A 22,386-nucleotide genomic window follows, 5' to 3' on the forward strand; every position below is an offset into this window, starting at 1 on the left:
AGTGGTCGGTAGCAAACACTGGACATGCAACAGTTCGTTTCAATAATTATTACATTGTTCCCTCTACAGTTTCAAAGCAAAGTGTATATAATCTTACCCCAAATACAGTAGCACTATTTGTGACCAACATTTACCCTACGAGAAGGTAAGCACTTGCTTTCTCTGAGGGTCATGTCAGCCTTATACCTGTATTTCTGTGGGCTATCGGCAGGATTAGGTCGAGCAACGATCATTTAATGCCTTTTAAATGCCCAAAACTCGGCTGCCACTCACCAGAAACGTTTATGCCTATGTGAGACTGGGACACACAGCAGTAGGATGCAGTGAGCAATTGATTATATAAACTCTGTGACTTTCAGAATACCATCATACTTTTGCACATGTAGCCTACACTCTCTTAACATCTAGAAAACTGAAAACTAGATGGCTGAAAGATGCTAGAGTACTGAAATTGTGAGTCTAGTGTTTTACTACTTTCCTCTGCAAATTTTGACACGTCTGTAGTAATTATTTGTATGTGCGGCTGGTCCCGGCGGAGGTTCGAGTACTCCCTCGGGCATAGGTGTGTGTTGGTCCTTAGGATAATTTACGTTAAGTAGTGTGTAAGCTGGCGACTGTAATGAGGGAAAAGAGAGTGAACTGCAAAACCAGAAGACTTATAAACTCATTATATCTTAATCAAAAAGTTTCAGTTAAAGTGAGAGGAGAAAGTACAGACTGGATCAGACTAGGATAAGGATTAAGACAAGTATGCTGTTTATCACCTACGCTTTTCAACCTCTACTTGGAAAATATGATTGACCAATGCTCATTAGATGACAAAGGAGTAGAAATTGGAGGAAGAAGAGTAGGGTGTTTGAGATTTGCTGATGACATGGTCCTTCTAGCCACAGGGGGAAAAGAATTACAGGATTTGGTGGACACCATTGCAATTAACGGGAAAAAAATATGGAATGAAAATTAACACAAATAAAACAAAAGTATTGGCACTAGGAGGAAATAAGGAAATAAAAATTATGCTGAATAGAGAAATACTAGAACAGGTACAAAATTTTAAGTATCTTGGAAGTGCACCACAGAAATTAAAACAAGGATAGCAATGGCAAAAGAGGCGTTTTATAAGAAAAGGAGAATCTTCTGCAGCGGCCTGGACAGAGAACTCAGAAAGAGACTCATAAAATGTCTTGTATGGAGTGTTCTTCTATATGCCGCTGAAACGTGGACTATGAGGAAAAGAGACAGAGAAAGGCTGGCGGCTTTTGAGATCTGGACATGGCGGAAAATGGAAAGAATAAGTTGGATGGACAGAATAAAAAATGGAGAGGTACTGAGAAGAGTGGGAGAGAAAAGACAGTTACTAGATGTAATAAAGAGAAGAAACAGAAATTGGATTCGGCATATATTAAGAAAGAATCACGGACTGATAAAAACAGTTTTAGAAGCTTATATAGAAGGGAATAGGAAGCGAGGAAGGAAGAGGGGGGGAGGAGATTAGAGTTTCACGTCCCATCAACAACGAGGTCATGAGAGACGGAGTGCAAGCTCGGGTGAGGGAAGGATGGGGAAGGAAATCGGCCGTGCCCTTTCAAAGGAACCATCCCAGCATTTGACTGAAGCGACTTAGGGAAATCACGGAAAACCTAAATCAGGATGGCCGGAGACGGGATTGACGAGGAAGGAAGAGATTCCAGATACTGGATGACATGATGGATGGTACAACATACAGCAGCCTTAAGAAGGAAGCAATGGATCACAGAAAATGGAGAGGCAAAGGACCTGCTAATATAGCAGATACTGATGATGATGATGATGATGATGATTGTGTAAGCTTAGGGACTGATGAACTTAGCAGTTAAGTCCCATAAGATTTCACACACATTTGATTTGAATTATTTGTACTTCCTCATCTTCCAGAAAACAAATTTCAAGAAGGCAAGCAGTTATCATGGGCGTCGTCTCTTCATACCATGTTAAATACAGAGTTATAATATCTATATGTGACTGAATAAATATGTTGGTTGGTGATGTGGGGCAGGGGACAAAATATCTATGTCACTGGGTTAGGGAAGAATGGGGAAGGAAGTCGGCCGTGCAGAGCGAGCAATTTTTTCTGGGTTGCAGTGAGCATAAACTGATTAGACAAAACATTATGAACACCTGCGTAATAACTTGTTCGTCCGTGTTTGGAACGAAATACATCACTGATTCTGCGTGTCAGGGATCCGACAGTTTGTTGGTAGGTTTGTGGAGGAATGTGGCATTAGATGTATACGCAATTCGCCTAAATGACAGGCCACTGAATTTCGTACGCAGTGATGCACCAGACAGCGACCCAGATGGGTCCCGTGGGATATACATCAGGGGATTTCGTCGCCGAGACAGCAAACGGGAGTTCACTATGATGCTCCTCAAACCACAGTAGCGTGGTTGTGGCTCCAAGACGCGGACAATTGCACTGCTGAGAGATGACATCGCCGTCGGGGAAGACATCGAGTATGAAAGGATGCAGGTGGTTCGCAGTTGTCTGCATGTCAACGATTACTACCACTGTAAGACGTCGTGGTCACCTGACTTTCATTGCTTACACATTACACCCTCACAATCATATTCCGCACATCAAGACGCTTGATTCGAACCCAAACTCGATAAGATAAAGTCAATTTTGTATGAATTCATGTAAAAGACATGCAAATAACAAGTAAATCGCGAGTGCGCACCGAGGTTGAAATACTCGAGGCTGGTGTACACACACACATTCAAGACACGACAGTCACAAAAGCTTTTAGTTCGGGTTAGGCTAACCGCACGGCAGGAGGCCGGTCCCTTTAGAGGACGAGTCAACCTATCTACGTCGGCCGGCAACCGCCCGTAGAGCAGACAGAGTTTACCTGAGTGAAAGGGAGAATGACCCCGTGTTCGCTTAAAAGCAAATTCCGCTACATTGTGTGGGAACGCCCATCCTACCCATTCTATATAAACATAGCACACAGTTTCAGAGGTTTTCACAGGGAGACAGCAAACGCCAAACGCCGATGCTACAGATTTCTGGATTGGTCGCCTTAAACGAAACGTCATTCTCCCGTTTTAGAAGAGCAATGCTGATTGGCAGACGATATTCCTGACGCCTTGAGCTGAAGGAGTAAATGAAGAGACCGAAAGATATACCCCTTCACGGCTGGCGTGGAGAGGGGCCGTTCTGTTGTCGCTCTTGGAGCGAGGAACAAGTCTCTCCTCAGTACTTCACTGGGAGAGCACCTCTGTCGAGAGCGAATAGGAGTGCGACTCTATATTGAGTCCTTGCGATTAAGCGTCGTTCACTGTGTTGGCTGTGACACTGATTGTGCGGTGTGAAAGGACAGAGTTATAGTTAAACGCCTGCGAGCGAATTTTTGAGTGGCATCGCGGTGGACTGGTTATCTGACCAGTGTACCACACCAATAGTTAGACTAGAGGCGAATAGGAGTCCTCGACTTCATCAAGGCGTAGGGAGAGTTTGATTGGCGAAGGTCAATCCAGACAGAACGATCTTATTTGTCAGTAGCGAGCGGCGCAGACAGCAGTCATCACAGCTTACGGTATTGTGCGCTACAGCTCTTGCGAGCCCCGTATTTCCTCCACAACAGTACACTTCACTGCATTTCACACGTGACAGCCTCGACCGTACCTAGCAACATTCTAACAGATAATTATTCAAGTTGAGCAGGTAGGGCTCTCAGCCATTCTGCTAAGTCAATAACAATCTTTCACTTTGTATAGAAATTTCATTAGCGAATCCTATCCTTAAGAGGTAACTTTACATTCCAAAAAGAACCCTGAAATAACTTGTTCAGTTCATAACTAAAAGTGCCATTGCGATTTCTCACAATTTTTGCAAAAAAAAAAGAATAATAATAATAATAATAATAATAATAATAATTTTCGTTAGTTTCATGTTTTTCTTGCACTAACTACCACTACCCCAGTACCCAAGTATCCCACTAGTTACGTAAGAAATATTGTGAATTTTTGTGTCATTTCCTTACAACAGATGACTCCAAAAGATATTTATTGCTGAAAAGTTTTTCAGGCATTTCTCTTTAGAACGTTAGGAGCATCTGTCTGACTTCTGTAGTACTGTGGGGGTGGAAATTGCATCTTGCAGGAGCCACAGGGTAAAGGGTACATCTCAGATTAATCCGTTGCGCAGAATGACAGAATAGCAGCCACACGCTTACACCACAGGTCCCACGGAAGCGCAGGAGAATGTCTCCCATAGTGTAATGCTGCTGCCACCAGCCTGCGTCCGTGGGGCGCTGCACGTTTCGAGCCGTCGTTCACCTCGATGACGGCGTTTGTGGAGACGACCATAGACTTAGTGCAGCAAAAATGTGATTGACTGACCGACTGTCGAATTCCGATGGTCCCGCGCCCTTTGCAATCGTAGCTGACGATGTTGGGTCAACATGCGAACACGCAGGTGTGGTCTGCTACGGAGCTGCATGTTCACCAATGTGCGATGAACGGTGTGCTCCGAAACCATTGTGCGGCACCAGAATTATGCTCTTTCGGTAGAGATGCCACAGATCACCGTCTATACCGCTCTACGGAGCAGACAGGTCTCCGAACCGCACGTTTTGCGAAGGGTCGTGGACGTCCAACCATTTAGCGCTTAGTGGTAGTTTTACTTTCCTTCTTGTGAAGACGTCGTTACTTTGCGATATATTGTTTTCTAGGTGTAATATGTAACTGGAAATTATTTCTTTTTTGTAAGTAGCTAAATATGTTTAGAGTTTATTGATTGTGGAAAGCTTTAATATTTTTGTTTATCGTTTACTGTAATAAATTTGGTAGAAAATAGTTGTGTAAAGATTAGATGTAATTTACTTTGATGTTGTATAAACTGTGCGCGAGAGTATTGAGAGAGATAGCAATATCGAGCAATATCGATAGTCGATCCAACAAAACGTGGGGGTGGGGGTATTGTTGGGTAGCGAGAGAGGCGGACACATGTTTTACTGTGGGAGTCGTTACTTTTATGAGCTGGTGAAGATTGAGTTTAGTGGCAAGCGATGTATGTTTTTAATGACTGTTTTATACCAGGACGTGATTTGATAATAGTGAGTGTAGAAACTGGGCGAAGTAAATGCAGAGACTGTGCCGTGAGACGAAGTAACTATGACAATGCAACCGAGAATGGACGGTATTGCAGCTCTGTGTCTATGAATTGAACTGTGCTTGTATTTTGACTGTGTTTTCGTACACTCAAGTACTGTGAACTTACGTATTTATTCGCGTTTCGATGAACTACCGGGCGCCTATAATGAGAAACAGTTTTTCTGAACTTACGCGAACTGTCTATTGTGTGTGAGTACATTCCCGCCCAGGACGCGTTTTGGCGATCGCGGCGCTCCATTAAAACGAATTGACTTTCTACAGAATTCGCGGTCGGCAAGTTTTATAAACTGTGTGTGGCATAAGTAAACTTAAATTGTGTGCGCCAGAAACATTAAAACTGTGCACATACGAACATCTGTAACAACAATTACATCGACCAGCCTGTGGCCTGTGAAACGCCACTGTAATCAGATTTGCAGCTTAATGAATACCACCGCCCGCCCGATTACGAGGAAAACATCATCAGCTGCAATCACACGACCGTGGGAGCAGATGTCAGCGTTTCACCAGGACCAGCCGGCTGCCGTCGATATCGCGACCATCGTCACAACACACAAGATAAGATTTAAAAGCAGCGCTCTCCTGTCATAGACTCAAAATTATTGCAAACTTTTAATTTGTAATATTTTTTCCTTTTGGCTGACTTTCAGATAACATTTGTCTTCTTTAGAATAAAAGTGTTCTCCACGAAGTGGTGTGTTCTATGTAGACATTGTTGACTTTCATTAGCAATAGCCATTTCCCTTTTAATTATTTCCATTTTTTTTTTTACATTTTAAATCCGCTGCCGCTGCGTGTGTATTTTTTATAACTTTTGGAGGGTATGTCTCTAAATTCGTGTACCGGAACATTTACCAGAAATATTGTAATACTTTGCTACTTGGACAAGGGCGCCCGCCATTAATTTCTTGAACGTCGACCAATGACAGTGAAGCTCGCTTGCTATTGGTGCTAACATTCTATAGTGGGTAATTCAAAGGTGGGTAGCTGTCAAATCACACGGGTTGTGATTACATTGAATGAGAGTCGTGTAAAATTGTGGGTTCATCACTCAACTTTGGTATTCTTTTGTTTATTGATGATAGAAGCAAATTTTTTGTCAATGTCCTTAAATCTTATTTAATATGGTTATTCTATGATAAACTGGGATAAATGCTCGGTCACATATTGTGGTGGGAAGTAAAATTTGGAGAAACGTCTATTTGGATACGACTTGATTTTAACTGCATTAGTTAACACGGTACTTTTCGGGTATTTTGGCGATACTTAGTGACAGCGTAGAATCGCGGTCATCGCTTCCTACATCTCTCCGTAGATGCTCGCGACAGTAGCACGTGAACATTTGACCAGCTTCGCCGTTTCGAAGATACTCGTTCACAGGTGTGTGTAACCATAATATCCCCTTTCTCACGTCGCTTGTCTCAGTGGAGTTCCGCATTTGCAGCCCATCTTCGCTAGGTTGATCCCCCGTTCGTGTCTGCTCCGCCTACATACTTCAGCCGGCCGGTGTGGCCGTGCGGTTCTAGACACTTCAGTCTGGAACTGCGTGACCGCTACGGTGGCAGGTTCGAATCCTGCCTCGGACATGGATGTATGTGATGTCCTTAGCTTAGTTAGGTTTAAGTAGATCTAAGTTCTAGGGGACTGATGACCATAGGTGTCAAGTCCCATAGTGCTCAGAGCCATCTGACCCACTCTCTACATACCTCAGATACCGTGTCACGTGCCCGCAACACCATTAGGTGGCATCCGACGTCGCCATAGGCAGTGGTCATAATGTTTTGGCTGTTCAGTGTACTTGGTGAAAATAAAAATGGTTCGCTACAGAGAGAGAAAAGCTACTTTTGGCTTACTACCTGCAGAGACCTTTGGCGAAAAGAGAACCACTTGTATAAATATCAAGAGCTCAGATGGAAACCCAATTCTAAACAAAGAAGGGAAAGCAGAAAGGTGGATGGAGTACATAGAGGGTCTATACAAGGGCGATGTACTCGAGGACAATATTATGGAAATGGAAGAGGATGTAGATGAAGATGAAATGGGAGATATGATACTGCGTGAAGAGTTTGAAAGAGCACTGAAAGATCTGAGTCGAAAAAAGGCAAAGATCTCAGTCGAAAAAAAGCCCCGGGAGTAGACAACATTCCATTAGAACTACTGACAGCCTTGGGAGAGCCAGTCCTGACAAAACTCTATAAAGGCACATTTGCATAGTATAGACAGTGGAAGTTGAAATGTCCTGTGGTGACTCTCCCGGTCCAAGTCGGGCCGTTTGACGTCCTACCCACCTTAACGGTGTTAGCAAAGAGGACGACGGTCAGGATGGAACCCTGAGACACATCTATTTGCTGGATAAAGATGTCTGACAAAGCAGAACCCCTCGCTATCAGTATTTTTTAATAGGTGCAGATATCTAAACAGTGATGTTTTATGGTGGTTTTTCCGACTTTTGGAAACAGTTTTCAGCAGCGTAAAACGACAAATGACATTCATTAAAAGACTTGTGACGCTAAGGTGCCAGGTTCCTTATATTAGATTTATTCCATACCGGCTTAATCATATTTGTGCCACTGAACTATTGTTCCTATAAACATGATATGTAATTCGAAATTTGTGTCGGACAGTGTTGTAATGTAGTGCTTAGGTACATCAGGCAATTGAAGACACACTGACGGAAAAAAATGCAACACCAAAAAATAATTAATGTAGAGTAATGAAATTTCGCGAATACATTTGTCTTCATAACATATGTAAGTGATCTGCAAGTTCACATGGTAATGTAATTGCGAGATGAGTCATTGCAAATGTGAAATGCTAGTACATTAACAACTAGTATATGCGCCAGAACATTGCATGCAAAAATGCACATTTACATGCAGTATTTTGTGCAGGTGCCGGATGTCAGATTGTGAGGTAGAGTTCTATCCATGCCTGTTGCACTTTTTCGGTCAGTACAGGGACAGTTAATGCTATTTGCAGGTAACGCTCAAGTTGTTGTCCGATGGTGTCATTACAGACTGATCTGGTGATGGAGCAGGCCAAGGCAACATGTCGACGACCATCTTGGTTTACAATAACGGTATGCTGGCGAGCGTTATCCTGTTGGAAAATACCTGCCATGCTGTTCAAGAATGGCAGTACAACAGGTCGAATCATCAGACTGGCATGCAGATTTGTAGTCGGAGTGCGTGAGATAACGACGAAAGTGTTCCTGCTGTCGTACGAAATCGCACCCAAGATCATAGCTCCAGGTGAGGGTCCAGTGTGTGTAGCACGTAAATGGCTTGGTTGCAGGACTCAACTGGCTCCCTTCTGTCCAACACACGGCCGGCACTTGCACCGAGGCAGAACCGGTTTCCTTTCACAAACACAATATACCTCCACTCTGACCTCCAATGAGCTCTTGCTTGACACCACTGAAGCTGAAAATGGTGGTGGTTTGGGGTCAGTGGAATAAACTGTACAGCGCGTCTGGCTTGGACCTGTCCTGAAAGTAACCTATTTGTAACAGTTCGTTGCGTCACTGTGGTGCCAACTGCTGCTCAGATTGCTGCTGCAGATGCAGTATGACGCACCAAAACCATACACTGAACACGATGGTCTTCGTTCTCGGTAGTGCCACGTGGCCGTCTGGAGCACGGTCTTCTTGTGACCTTAATTTTCGTTAAAAAAAAAAAAGTTCAAATGGCTCTGAGTGGTCGCGCGGTTCCAGACTGAAGCGCCTAGAACCGCTCGGCCACACCGGCCGGCTTACATTCTCGTCACCAACGCAATTAGCAGTCATGTACAGTGCCTACATTCCTGCCAAGTATTTCTGCAGTATCGTAGAAGGAACATCCAGCTTCTCAAAGCCCAATCACACGATCTCGTTCAAATTCAGTGAGGTGTTGATAATGACATCTTTGTTGCCTTAAGGGGGGTAGGACGTCAAACGGGCCGACTTGGAGCAGGAGAGGCACCACAGGACATTTTAATTTCCACTGTCTATACTTTTACAAATAAATTCATAAAATTTTGTCAGTATGACCAGGAAGGATTCAGGATTCACACTCGTAGCAGTGGAAGTTTGAAAACATAACAAAGTAATTTTTTTTACATGTGAAATTTCATCATTTTTTTCACTTGCTAATGGCAGCATTTGATGCTATAGCTACAGTTTTCTTCATAAGTAAGACATTCATCGATGAATTTTTCACAGCATACAAAACATACTTAAAGGTGTATGAAACTCTAGAATTTTCCAAATCTATTAAAAACTGTGGTAAAAACTGAGTTAATTAACTAAAAAATTTGTGTTTTTTCGAAACATGAAGTATAAAATACAACAGATCATTCGTTTTTTCATAAATTAAATAAATTCTAGAGTTTTATACACCTGTAAGTATGGTATGTATGCTGTGGAAAATTCATCGAAGAATCTCTCTAACTTATGAAGAAAAGTGTACCTATAACAACAAATGCAGCCATTAGTAAGTGAAAAATAATGAAATTTCACACGTAAAAAAAAAAAAATTGTTATGTTTTCGAACTACTACTGCAATGAGTGTAAATCCTGAATCCTTCCTGGTGATGCTGACAAAGTTTTATGAATTTATTTGTAAAAGTATAGACAGTGGAAATTAAAATGTCCTGTGGTGCCTCTCCTGCTCCAAGTCGGCCAGTTTGACGTCCTGCCCCACTTAAAGGCAGTCTTGACTAACATCAACTCATCGCGTCCTATCTCAAACGTTACAAACGCTCACGACCGTTACAGCTCGTATTTAAAGGAAAGCTAATTTGCTGTCTCACTGTGGCGTTATTATCGCCACTCTTAGACGACTGGCAAGAAATTGGAATACGTGTCATTTTTCAGATACAGAAACTCGCCTACCAACAATCGTTTATGTCACACGACTCCCTCTTGGTTGCGACTTTTTTTCCGTCAGTGTGTTTAGCGATTTGAAGTTTGTGATACAGAAATTCTGTAATTTCGGTCATGTACTGATTGATTACGCAGACTTGAGTAAAGAGGAGTTGCTGTACTGAACAGAAAATGATAGTTTATGACTTTGGCTGATGTAGGTATGATCACAACAAAAATTCTGTTGCAGTGTTATTACTGATTTACACACTACTGGCCATTAAAATTGCTACACCAAGAACAAATGCAGATGATACACGAGTATTCATTACACAAATATATTATGCTACAACTTACATGTGATTACATTTTCACGCAATTTGAGTGCATAGATCCTGAGAAATCAGTACCCAGAACAACCACCTTGATACGCCTGCGCATTGAGTCAAATAGAGCTTGGATGGCGTGTACAGGTGCAGCTGCCCATGCAGCTTCAACACGATGCCACAGTTCATCAAGAGTAGTGACTGGCGTATTGTGACGTGCCAGTTGCTCGGCCACCATTCACCAGACGTTTTCAATTGGTGAGAGATCTGGAGAATGTGCTCGCCAGGGCAGCAGTCGAAAATTTTCTGTATCCAGAAAGGCCCGTACAGCAGCTGCAACATTCGGTCGTGCATTATCCTGCTGAAATGTAGCGTTTCGCAGGGATCGAATGAAGGGTAGAGCCACAGGTCGTAACACATCTGAAATGTATAGGCCACTGTTCAAAGTGCATTCAGTGCGAACAAGAGGTGACCGAGACGTGTAACCAATGGCACCCCATACCATCACGCCGGGTGATACGCCAGAATGGCGATGACAAATACATGCTTCCAATGTGCGTTCACCGCGATGTCGCCAAACACGCATGCGACCATCATGATGCTGTAAACAGAACCTGGATTCATCCGAAAAAATGACGTTTTGCCATTCGTGCACCCAGGTTTGTCGTCGAGTACACCATCACAGGCGCTCCTGTCTGTGATGCAGCGTCAAGGGTAACCGCAACCACGGTCTCCGACCTCATAGTCCACGCTGCTGCAAACGTCGTCGAACTGTTCGTGCAGATGGTTGTTGTCTTGCAAACGTCCCCATCTGTTGACTCTGGGATCGAGATGTGGCTGCACGATCCGTTACAGCCAAGCGGATAAGATGCCTGTCATCTCGACTGCCAGTGATACGAGGCCGTTGGGATCCAGCACGGCGTTCCGTATTACCCTCGTGAACCCACCGATTCCATATTCTGATAACAGTCATTGGATCTCGACCAACGCGAGCAGCAATGTCGCGATACGATAAACAGCAATCGCGATAGGCCACAATCCGACCATTATCAAAGTCGGAAACGTGATGGTACGCATTTCTTCTTTTTACACGAAGCATCACAACAACGTTTCACCAGGCAACGCCGGTCAACTGCTGTTTGTGTATGAGAAATCGGTTGGAAACTTTCCTCATGTCGGCACGTTGCAGGTGTCGCCACCGGTACCAGCCTTGTGTGAATGCTCTGTAAAGCTAATCGTTTGCATATCACTGCATCTTCTTCCTGTCGGTTAAATTTCGTGTCTGTAACACGTCATCTTTGTGGTGTAGCAATTTTAATGGCCAGTAGTGCATTAGTGGATTAAATTGATAAATACGTCTCACTTCCGTTCTGAAATGCTGCCGTTTAAGGTTAATTAGTCCCTGTCACAAATTTTCCCTTTCTCAGCAGAACGATGATCGTGTTTAGTGATCCTGACGTTACTCATATTAAATGATTCTGACAGACTGCTCAAAATCTGCGTAGATTCTGGTACTCAGTCTTCTGGGTTGTCTTAGTTGAGCAGAAAACGAGTATATGATGTTCACGTATGAAGACAGGAACTTTGTGGTTTGGAATGCATAAACATATATGATGTAGAGACGTTTCGCCCCAAGGTGACTGTTGTAGCACAAAGACACAATAGTGTGGGTATTTCACATTGACCTACATGAGACAAATGTTCGAGTATCAAACGAAGTTCACTCACCTAAGGCGGCGAAGTTCACGCACCGAGGCGTCGCACACCCGTCTCCTCAGAAGTGGTTGGAGCCCACTGAGCATCTGGGACAGTTGCCGAAACCCTGTTTCAAACAATTATTCCTTGAAAAGTAAACTAGATTTCACAATTGCAGAAAGTTACATAACGGCGAATGTTCACTGACTCTACTTCCAAGATGACGTATTCGTAGCTGAAAGACCGCTCCTTCTTACGCCACCTCATTCTTTTCTGCCTTGCCGTTTTTTCGCATGCCCTGCCGCGTTTGCTGTAAATACGGGAGCACCTAAGGTTTCTGATAACCTGCAGTTTAGAATTATTAAGAAGAATCTCTTCTATGTTCACCAGGTCGCACGAAACATCACGATTGTGAGCAACAAATACTCCGGAGGGACGGTTTACAATGTGTTGTAACTGTGAGCTAGAGGCGCGATCTGCATTTATTGCCGAGATATCAACTCTGCTGTGTATGCATTGAAAGATTCCATCGCGCTTTCAGCAGAGACCAGGAGTATTTGAATGCCTGTGCAGGATGGTTGTATGGATCAGTGAACAACTGCTGAGAAAAAGTGGTCACTAAATCAAAATGACTAAACAGAGCAGACAGTCTGGATGGAAGCAAAACAGAATTTGTAGGCCAATAATTTTCACGATGTAATCTACAACCACACAATTGCAACCACACATTAACATATACAGTCTCAGAAATGATCACTAAACATAAGGAAACTACGTAACTGACGGAAACCTGCGTTATATTTGTGAGTTCAAACTTGCAGCAGTAGAATTCGATTTTTTTAAAAATTGGAGTCGAAACTAATCTTACACCCTGAAAAGGGGTCGGGGGTGAGAGATCAAAATTAATATATATTTCGATCTTGACGAATACACACACACACACACACACACACACACACACACACACACACACACACACACACACACACACACACGACCGTGTGTACACTAATGCGCGTTCGTATACGCTGTCAAAAAAGGAACACATGAAACTTTCACGCAACCTGCTAACGAATAATTTGCATTTATTGCACATAATGCCAGGACTGACTAAACGCATTCTAGAGAAAACGCTTCACGGAACTATTGTACCAGTTTAGCGGTACTAAACGTACAAGGCAGTTCGCACCATTAACAGAATATTTGCAAGTTATGACCATTAGCTTGTCAGACAGTAGATTATTTACGTGAAACTGTCCAGAAACTTGCTATGGAGCAGCGACATTAAAAACACCCGCAGCTAGTTTGCCATCTATTCCAAGCCACTGACAACCGAAAGAAACATCATTTCAGTACCGTAGGTATTTGGGGTGATCGTGAAGCAAGTGAATGTCGCAGAAGCTGCAGAGCACGAGAAACTGTATGCAGTTCGAACACGTAATGTTTTTCATGTATGTTGACATGTCCAATAACAACACAACAACCTTAACGTCCTCGAAGAAAACAAACATCACACATTTTCCTAACTATCTATGAAAACAATCGCTACTGATCACGCATCAGTCTCATTCTGCGCTACAAAAGTTAATTATCTCTTACCTTATCGCCAAGAGAACTTTCTACTGGACTCTGGAAACCGAAAATAAAAGCTTGTGTTATAAAACTGTTGTACAGAATACTGGAAGCTCCGAATCCGCCTCGTATGTAAATGTCTAAGACAGAGCAAACAAGACAAGTGCGGCCAAGGCACGGCTGCTCGTGTACGTACGCCGTTCAGAGAGCAATTATTCGTCGCGGGAAAAGAGAGAGTAAACAGTACGTGGCGCGAAAACAAACTCGTGACTGAAAGTTGCGCATCAGTCGTACAGAATTTTGACATGAGTTAAAAATAAAATATTTAAACTGAAGTACTGTATTGTTTTGTAAATAGTAACGTCGATTGTACTAGCCCTCTGTCAACCTGTATGTTTACAGAAATAATCCCCCAAATGCTTCCAGCCATTAACACGACTGTAATTATAAAGATTTAAGATTCGACATTCGGTAACTTCCAAGAATGATTGCCTATCGAAGTTGCGGTGTCCAAACGATACACATCGAACGTGCGATCGTAAATCGATCATGCGACTCTGGTGGCGGGGGTTGTGGTCAATTATATGTGATCGTCATTTTCATCTGTTTTCCGTCGTTACCTTAGTTGCTCTAAATTACACTTCTCCGCGAATTATTTGTGAGTTGCTAGGGAATCCCAGACGATTTATGTCTTTAGTGAGTGGGAAGTCTGGTGTTCTTGACGTTTCTTCGGCGGATTCTCTCACATGGAAAAATCCAATTCCATTTTTATCCAGCGTAGAAAATTGTTTGACTTTTTGTCGCGAATATGGAATACTATCAGACGAGGGAAGAAGGGACTGTATAGACTGTGGTGGTGCGAAGTGTATAAAACTTCGTAAGAACAGTCTCAGTGCTGAGATACTGTGACAATTTCATTGCGGACAGTACGGGAAACGAACGAGTATTAGGAAGAATACGCGGTTCGAGTCCTCCAAATTAGCCATCCAGAGCACCGTAATGGACTTTCACATGATGACAACACCGACGGCGAGTAAGGTTAGTCGTCTCCTTTGCAATTACAAGTATTTTTGTAACGCTCTTCTTATGTCGTTGCTGTAGCGAACGCCGTATAAACACACTCATAACGCCCGCCACCATAGCCGCATGATCGATTTACGATCGCACGTTCGATATGTATCGTTTGCACACCGCAACTTCCATACGCAATCATTCTTGGAAATTAGCCGACATTCGAACTTGAGGGACTTAGCGCTGCAGCCTGAAGTTTTTAGCAGACAGTTTGTGATACCGATAGCTAAACGTGCAGCCAAAAGAACCTTGAATATTATTTTTTCTTTCTTTGTTACAGATCTGCGTATTAAAGTTCTAATCTTCTGCTAAACCCTTTGTTGATTTACATAAAAATCAATATTTACACAAGATTCGAGTGGCTCTTGACCATTCTTGATTTATTCCTTTCTGAATGTGGTTTTTAAAAGTAGTCTCACGACAAGGGGTGTTATCAGGAATCAGCAAATGTTTCAAAGACAAAAGAGAACACTCAGCAGTCCACTGGGGAACGGGTACTGCGCATCACTGGAGATTGCGTGTGATTTGTCTTCGATGGCTGTTCTATAATGGTAGACAGAGAGAGTAGTGTACAGGCCACTTTGAGGAAGAAATATTATCGATCCTCACTGTTTCTTTGATCAAGTCACAAACTCAACCTTGCGGGTAACAATGCAAATGCAGTGCCATAAATAACGAATACCGTGTTCATTGTAAACGACGCTATAAACTATTTTTAAAGAATCGAGTACACACTGAAAATTTGCTTCCAATTTATCACGAATGTGTGAGACGAGAGGGCCTGAAAAATATATAAAACCATGAGACTATTTTCTCAACATTTCCCAGAGGCTGCGAGAGCTCTAGAGAAATTGTCTCCAGTCGAAAATTATGCAACGAGAATACATACTTATCAGTTGCATTCAGCCAAACCAATGGTCATCTTACCTTTAATGCAATAGCCAATTACTCAGAATATTTGGAACTAGTAGTCCACACTATATGGGCAACACCTGTGTTATTCCGAATTGTCTGCAGCTCGTGGTCGTGCGGTAGCGTTCTCGCTTCCCACACCCGGGTTCCCGTGTTCGATTCCCGGCGGGGTCAGGGATTTTCTCTGCCTCGTGATGACTGGGTGTTGTGTGATGTCCTTAGGTTAGTTAGGTTTAAGTAGTTCTAAGTTCTAGGGGACTGATGACCATAGATGTTAAGTCCCATAGTGCTCAGAGCCATTCCGAATTACGATTCAATGTTCCTTCGGACATTCACTGCAGTGACTAAGCCGTTATGAAATATATGAAATGTCTTCGCAGTTGTGAATCCGTTATGTATATACTCGTAAAGAGAAGACGTTTTATTTGAAAGTCACTTGTCCAATATCAGCTGCTAAATGCGATGCTGCAATGCCTGTGTTATTCAGAATGGATGGAGAGTCTTCGTCAGATGTAGAAGCAACTTCAGGTTTATCCTAGGGAAGTGTGTTGGGACCCTTGCTGTTCATGTTGTATATTAATGACCTTCCAGACAATATTAATAGTAAAATGAGGCTTTTTGCATATGATACAGTTTTGTATAACAAAGTACTATCTGCATGAATATTCAGATTGATAAGATTTCAATGTGGTGCAGAGACTGGCAACTTGCTTTAAGCGTTCAGAAATGCGAAAAATTGTGCACCTCACAAAACAAAAACGTAATATCCTATGACTATAATACCAATGAGTCACTGTTGGTATGGGACAACTCATACAAATATCTGGGTGTAACTCTTCGTACAGACATGAACTAGTATGATCACATAGGCTCAGTCATGGGTGAAGCAGATGGTAGACATCGGTTTACTGGTAGAATACCGGGGAAATGCGGTCAGTCCACAAAGGAGATTGCTTAGATATCACTTCTGCGACCAGCCTGCGAATATTGCTCAAGTGTGTAGGGCTGGCACCAAACAAGGCTAAGAGGAGATATAGAACGTGTACAGAGACGGGCAACACGTAAGGTCACAGGTTTGTTTCATGCATAGGATAGTGTCACAGAGATAATGAAGGAACTGAACTGGGAGACTCTCGAAGATAGACATAAACTACCACGAGAATGTCTATTAACAAAGTTTCAAGAGATAGCTTTAAATGATGACTCTAGGAATATACTACAGTACCCTACGTTTCGCTGACATAGGGGTCGCCAGGCCAAGATTAGAGTAATTACTGTACGCACAGGGGCTTCAAACAATCATTCTTCCCGCACTCCATGCGTGAATGGAACGGGAAGAAACACTAATAACTTGTACAGTGGGATGTACCCTCTCCCATGCACCTCACGCTGGTTTTCAGAGTGTAGATGTAGATCTACAAGGTAACAAATATTGAACAATATGAAAAAAGGTAAATTAATTACAAACTACGTCGTGCACACACTTTATTCAACATGTTAATGTCACTACAAATATCCGGATTTACGTTATGACATGTTCGATATGCCTGCCATCATTAGCGATGATGTGGCGCAGACGGATAGCAAAATTCGGCATGACCCACTGAAGTGTCGGAACATAGATGCTATCCATGACGTCCTGAATGGCTGTTTTCAGCTCGGCAGTGGTTTTGGGGTTGTTGCTGTACACCTTGCTTTAATATAGCCCCACAAAAAGGAATCGCATGTGTTCAGACCTGGAGAATATGGCGGCCCATACTAGTGGCCTCTGGATACTCCAGAGCCAGAGTGCAGTCCCTGAAGTGCCCCTCCAGGACATCAAACACTCTCCTGCTTCGATGGGGTCGAGCTCCGTCTTGCATGAACCACAACGCGTCGAAATCACGGTCACTTTGGTTAATGGGAATGAAACCATCTTCAAAAACCTTCAGGTACCATTCGGCAGTCACCGTGCCATCGAGGAATATCTTACCGATTATTCCGTAACTGGGCACTGCACATCACACAGACATACGTTGAGTGTGAAGAGATTTCTCGATCGCGCGCCAGTTTTGCTTACGGACAAACCCATCCAAATGGAAGTGGGCTTCATCTCTAAACCAAACAACAAGGCGTATATTAATTCCCAACATGCCCTGCGGCCAACCGTATAGTTTGAACGTCCTAACGCAAACCGTTCAGAAGTTACGAAGATTTTGTTTCATATAGCTCAGTAACTGTCACCCTGAAGGTGTAGATGTGGTGTACGTGATGTAGATGGGGACAAACCGTGAGAATGATATCGCAATTCTGTAAGACCCACTAATTCTGACAAAGCACACTGAATGAGACAATTTGGCTCAGAGAGTTTTCACAGTGGTCGGTAGCAAACACTGGACATGCAACAGTTCGTTTCAATAATTATTACATTGTTCCCTCTACAGTTTCAAAGCAAAGTGTATATAATCTTACCCCAAATACAGTAGCACTATTTGTGACCAACATTTACCCTACGAGAAGGTAAGCACTTGCTTTCTCTGAGGGTCATGTCAGCCTTATACCTGTATTTCTGTGGGCTATCGGCAGGATTAGGTCGAGCAACGATCATTTAATGCCTTTTAAATGCCCAAAACTCGGCTGCCACTCACCAGAAACGTTTATGCCTATGTGAGACTGGGACACACAGCAGTAGGATGCAGTGAGCAATTGATTATATAAACTCTGTGACTTTCAGAATACCATCATACTTTTGCACATGTAGCCTACACTCTCTTAACATCTAGAAAACTGAAAACTAGATGGCTGAAAGATGCTAGAGTACTGAAATTGTGAGTCTAGTGTTTTACTACTTTCCTCTGCAAATTTTGACACGTCTGTAGTAATTATTTGTATGTGCGGCTGGTCCCGGCGGAGGTTCGAGTACTCCCTCGGGCATAGGTGTGTGTTGGTCCTTAGGATAATTTACGTTAAGTAGTGTGTAAGCTGGCGACTGTAATGAGGGAAAAGAGAGTGAACTGCAAAACCAGAAGACTTATAAACTCATTATATCTTAATCAAAAAGTTTCAGTTAAAGTGAGAGGAGAAAGTACAGACTGGATCAGACTAGGATAAGGATTAAGACAAGTATGCTGTTTATCACCTACGCTTTTCAACCTCTACTTGGAAAATATGATTGACCAATGCTCATTAGATGACAAAGGAGTAGAAATTGGAGGAAGAAGAGTAGGGTGTTTGAGATTTGCTGATGACATGGTCCTTCTAGCCACAGGGGGAAAAGAATTACAGGATTTGGTGGACACCATTGCAATTAACGGGAAAAAAATATGGAATGAAAATTAACACAAATAAAACAAAAGTATTGGCACTAGGAGGAAATAAGGAAATAAAAATTATGCTGAATAGAGAAATACTAGAACAGGTACAAAATTTTAAGTATCTTGGAAGTGCACCACAGAAATTAAAACAAGGATAGCAATGGCAAAAGAGGCGTTTTATAAGAAAAGGAGAATCTTCTGCAGCGGCCTGGACAGAGAACTCAGAAAGAGACTCATAAAATGTCTTGTATGGAGTGTTCTTCTATATGCCGCTGAAACGTGGACTATGAGGAAAAGAGACAGAGAAAGGCTGGCGGCTTTTGAGATCTGGACATGGCGGAAAATGGAAAGAATAAGTTGGATGGACAGAATAAAAAATGGAGAGGTACTGAGAAGAGTGGGAGAGAAAAGACAGTTACTAGATGTAATAAAGAGAAGAAACAGAAATTGGATTCGGCATATATTAAGAAAGAATCACGGACTGATAAAAACAGTTTTAGAAGCTTATATAGAAGGGAATAGGAAGCGAGGAAGGAAGAGGGGGGGAGGAGATTAGAGTTTCACGTCCCATCAACAACGAGGTCATGAGAGACGGAGTGCAAGCTCGGGTGAGGGAAGGATGGGGAAGGAAATCGGCCGTGCCCTTTCAAAGGAACCATCCCAGCATTTGACTGAAGCGACTTAGGGAAATCACGGAAAACCTAAATCAGGATGGCCGGAGACGGGATTGACGAGGAAGGAAGAGATTCCAGATACTGGATGACATGATGGATGGTACAACATACAGCAGCCTTAAGAAGGAAGCAATGGATCACAGAAAATGGAGAGGCAAAGGACCTGCTAATATAGCAGATACTGATGATGATGATGATGATGATGATTGTGTAAGCTTAGGGACTGATGAACTTAGCAGTTAAGTCCCATAAGATTTCACACACATTTGATTTGAATTATTTGTACTTCCTCATCTTCCAGAAAACAAATTTCAAGAAGGCAAGCAGTTATCATGGGCGTCGTCTCTTCATACCATGTTAAATACAGAGTTATAATATCTATATGTGACTGAATAAATATGTTGGTTGGTGATGTGGGGCAGGGGACAAAATATCTATGTCACTGGGTTAGGGAAGAATGGGGAAGGAAGTCGGCCGTGCAGAGCGAGCAATTTTTTCTGGGTTGCAGTGAGCATAAACTGATTAGACAAAACATTATGAACACCTGCGTAATAACTTGTTCGTCCGTGTTTGGAACGAAATACATCACTGATTCTGCGTGTCAGGGATCCGACAGTTTGTTGGTAGGTTTGTGGAGGAATGTGGCATTAGATGTATACGCAATTCGCCTAAATGACAGGCCACTGAATTTCGTACGCAGTGATGCACCAGACAGCGACCCAGATGGGTCCCGTGGGATATACATCAGGGGATTTCGTCGCCGAGACAGCAAACGGGAGTTCACTATGATGCTCCTCAAACCACAGTAGCGTGGTTGTGGCTCCAAGACGCGGACAATTGCACTGCTGAGAGATGACATCGCCGTCGGGGAAGACATCGAGTATGAAAGGATGCAGGTGGTTCGCAGTTGTCTGCATGTCAACGATTACTACCACTGTAAGACGTCGTGGTCACCTGACTTTCATTGCTTACACATTACACCCTCACAATCATATTCCGCACATCAAGACGCTTGATTCGAACCCAAACTCGATAAGATAAAGTCAATTTTGTATGAATTCATGTAAAAGACATGCAAATAACAAGTAAATCGCGAGTGCGCACCGAGGTTGAAATACTCGAGGCTGGTGTACACACACACATTCAAGACACGACAGTCACAAAAGCTTTTAGTTCGGGTTAGGCTAACCGCACGGCAGGAGGCCGGTCCCTTTAGAGGACGAGTCAACCTATCTACGTCGGCCGGCAACCGCCCGTAGAGCAGACAGAGTTTACCTGAGTGAAAGGGAGAATGACCCCGTGTTCGGCTTAAAAGCAAATTCCGCTACATTGTGTGGGAACGCCCATCCTACCCATTCTATATAAACATAGCACACAGTTTCAGAGGTTTTCACAGGGAGACAGCAAACGCCAAACGCCGATGCTACAGATTTCTGGATTGGTCGCCTTAAACGAAACGTCATTCTCCCGTTTTAGAAGAGCAATGCTGATTGGCAGACGATATTCCTGACGCCTTGAGCTGAAGGAGTAAATGAAGAGACCGAAAGATATACCCCTTCACGGCTGGCGTGGAGAGGGGCCGTTCTGTTGTCGCTCTTGGAGCGAGGAACAAGTCTCTCCTCAGTACTTCACTGGGAGAGCACCTCTGTCGAGAGCGAATAGGAGTGCGACTCTATATTGAGTCCTTGCGATTAAGCGTCGTTCACTGTGTTGGCTGTGACACTGATTGTGCGGTGTGAAAGGACAGAGTTATAGTTAAACGCCTGCGAGCGAATTTTTGAGTGGCATCGCGGTGGACTGGTTATCTGACCAGTGTACCACACCAATAGTTAGACTAGAGGCGAATAGGAGTCCTCGACTTCATCAAGGCGTAGGGAGAGTTTGATTGGCGAAGGTCAATCCAGACAGAACGATCTTATTTGTCAGTAGCGAGCGGCGCAGACAGCAGTCATCACAGCTTACGGTATTGTGCGCTACAGCTCTTGCGAGCCCCGTATTTCCTCCACAACAGTACACTTCACTGCATTTCACACGTGACAGCCTTGACCGTACCTAGCAACATTCTAACAGATAATTATTCAAGTTGAGCAGGTAGGGCTCTCAGCCATTCTGCTAAGTCAATAACAATCTTTCACTTTGTATAGAAATTTCATTAGCGAATCCTATCCTTAAGAGGTAACTTTACATTCCAAAAAGAACCCTGAAATAACTTGTTCAGTTCATAACTAAAAGTGCCATTGCGATTTCTCACAATTTTTGCAAAAAAAAAAAAATAATAATAATAATAATAATAATAATAATTTTCGTTAGTTTCATGTTTTTCTTGCACTAACTACCACTACCCCAGTACCCAAGTATCCCACTAGTTACGTAAGAAATATTGTGAATTTTTGTGTCATTTCCTTACAACAGATGACTCCAGAAGATATTTATTGCTGAAAAGTTTTTCAGGCATTTCTCTTTAGAACGTTAGGAGCATCTGTCTGACTTCTGTAGTACTGTGGGGGTGGAAATTGCATCTTGCAGGAGCCACAGGGTAAAGGGTACATCTCAGATTAATCCGTTGCGCAGAATGACAGAATAGCAGCCACACGCTTACACCACAGGTCCCACGGAAGCACAGGAGAATGTCTCCCATAGTGTAATGCTGCTGCCACCAGCCTGCGTCCGTGGGGCGCTGCACGTTTCGAGCCGTCGTTCACCTCGATGACGGCGTTTGTGGAGACGACCATAGACTTAGTGCAGCAAAAATGTGATTGACTGACCGACTGTCGAATTCCGATGGTCCCGCGCCCTTTGCAATCGTAGCTGACGATGTTGGGTCAACATGCGAACACGCAGGTGTGGTC

The sequence above is a fragment of the Schistocerca americana genome, chromosome 10 (assembly GCF_021461395.2).
Source record: "Schistocerca americana isolate TAMUIC-IGC-003095 chromosome 10, iqSchAmer2.1, whole genome shotgun sequence".
Classification (NCBI taxonomy): Eukaryota; Metazoa; Arthropoda; class Insecta; order Orthoptera; family Acrididae; genus Schistocerca; species Schistocerca americana.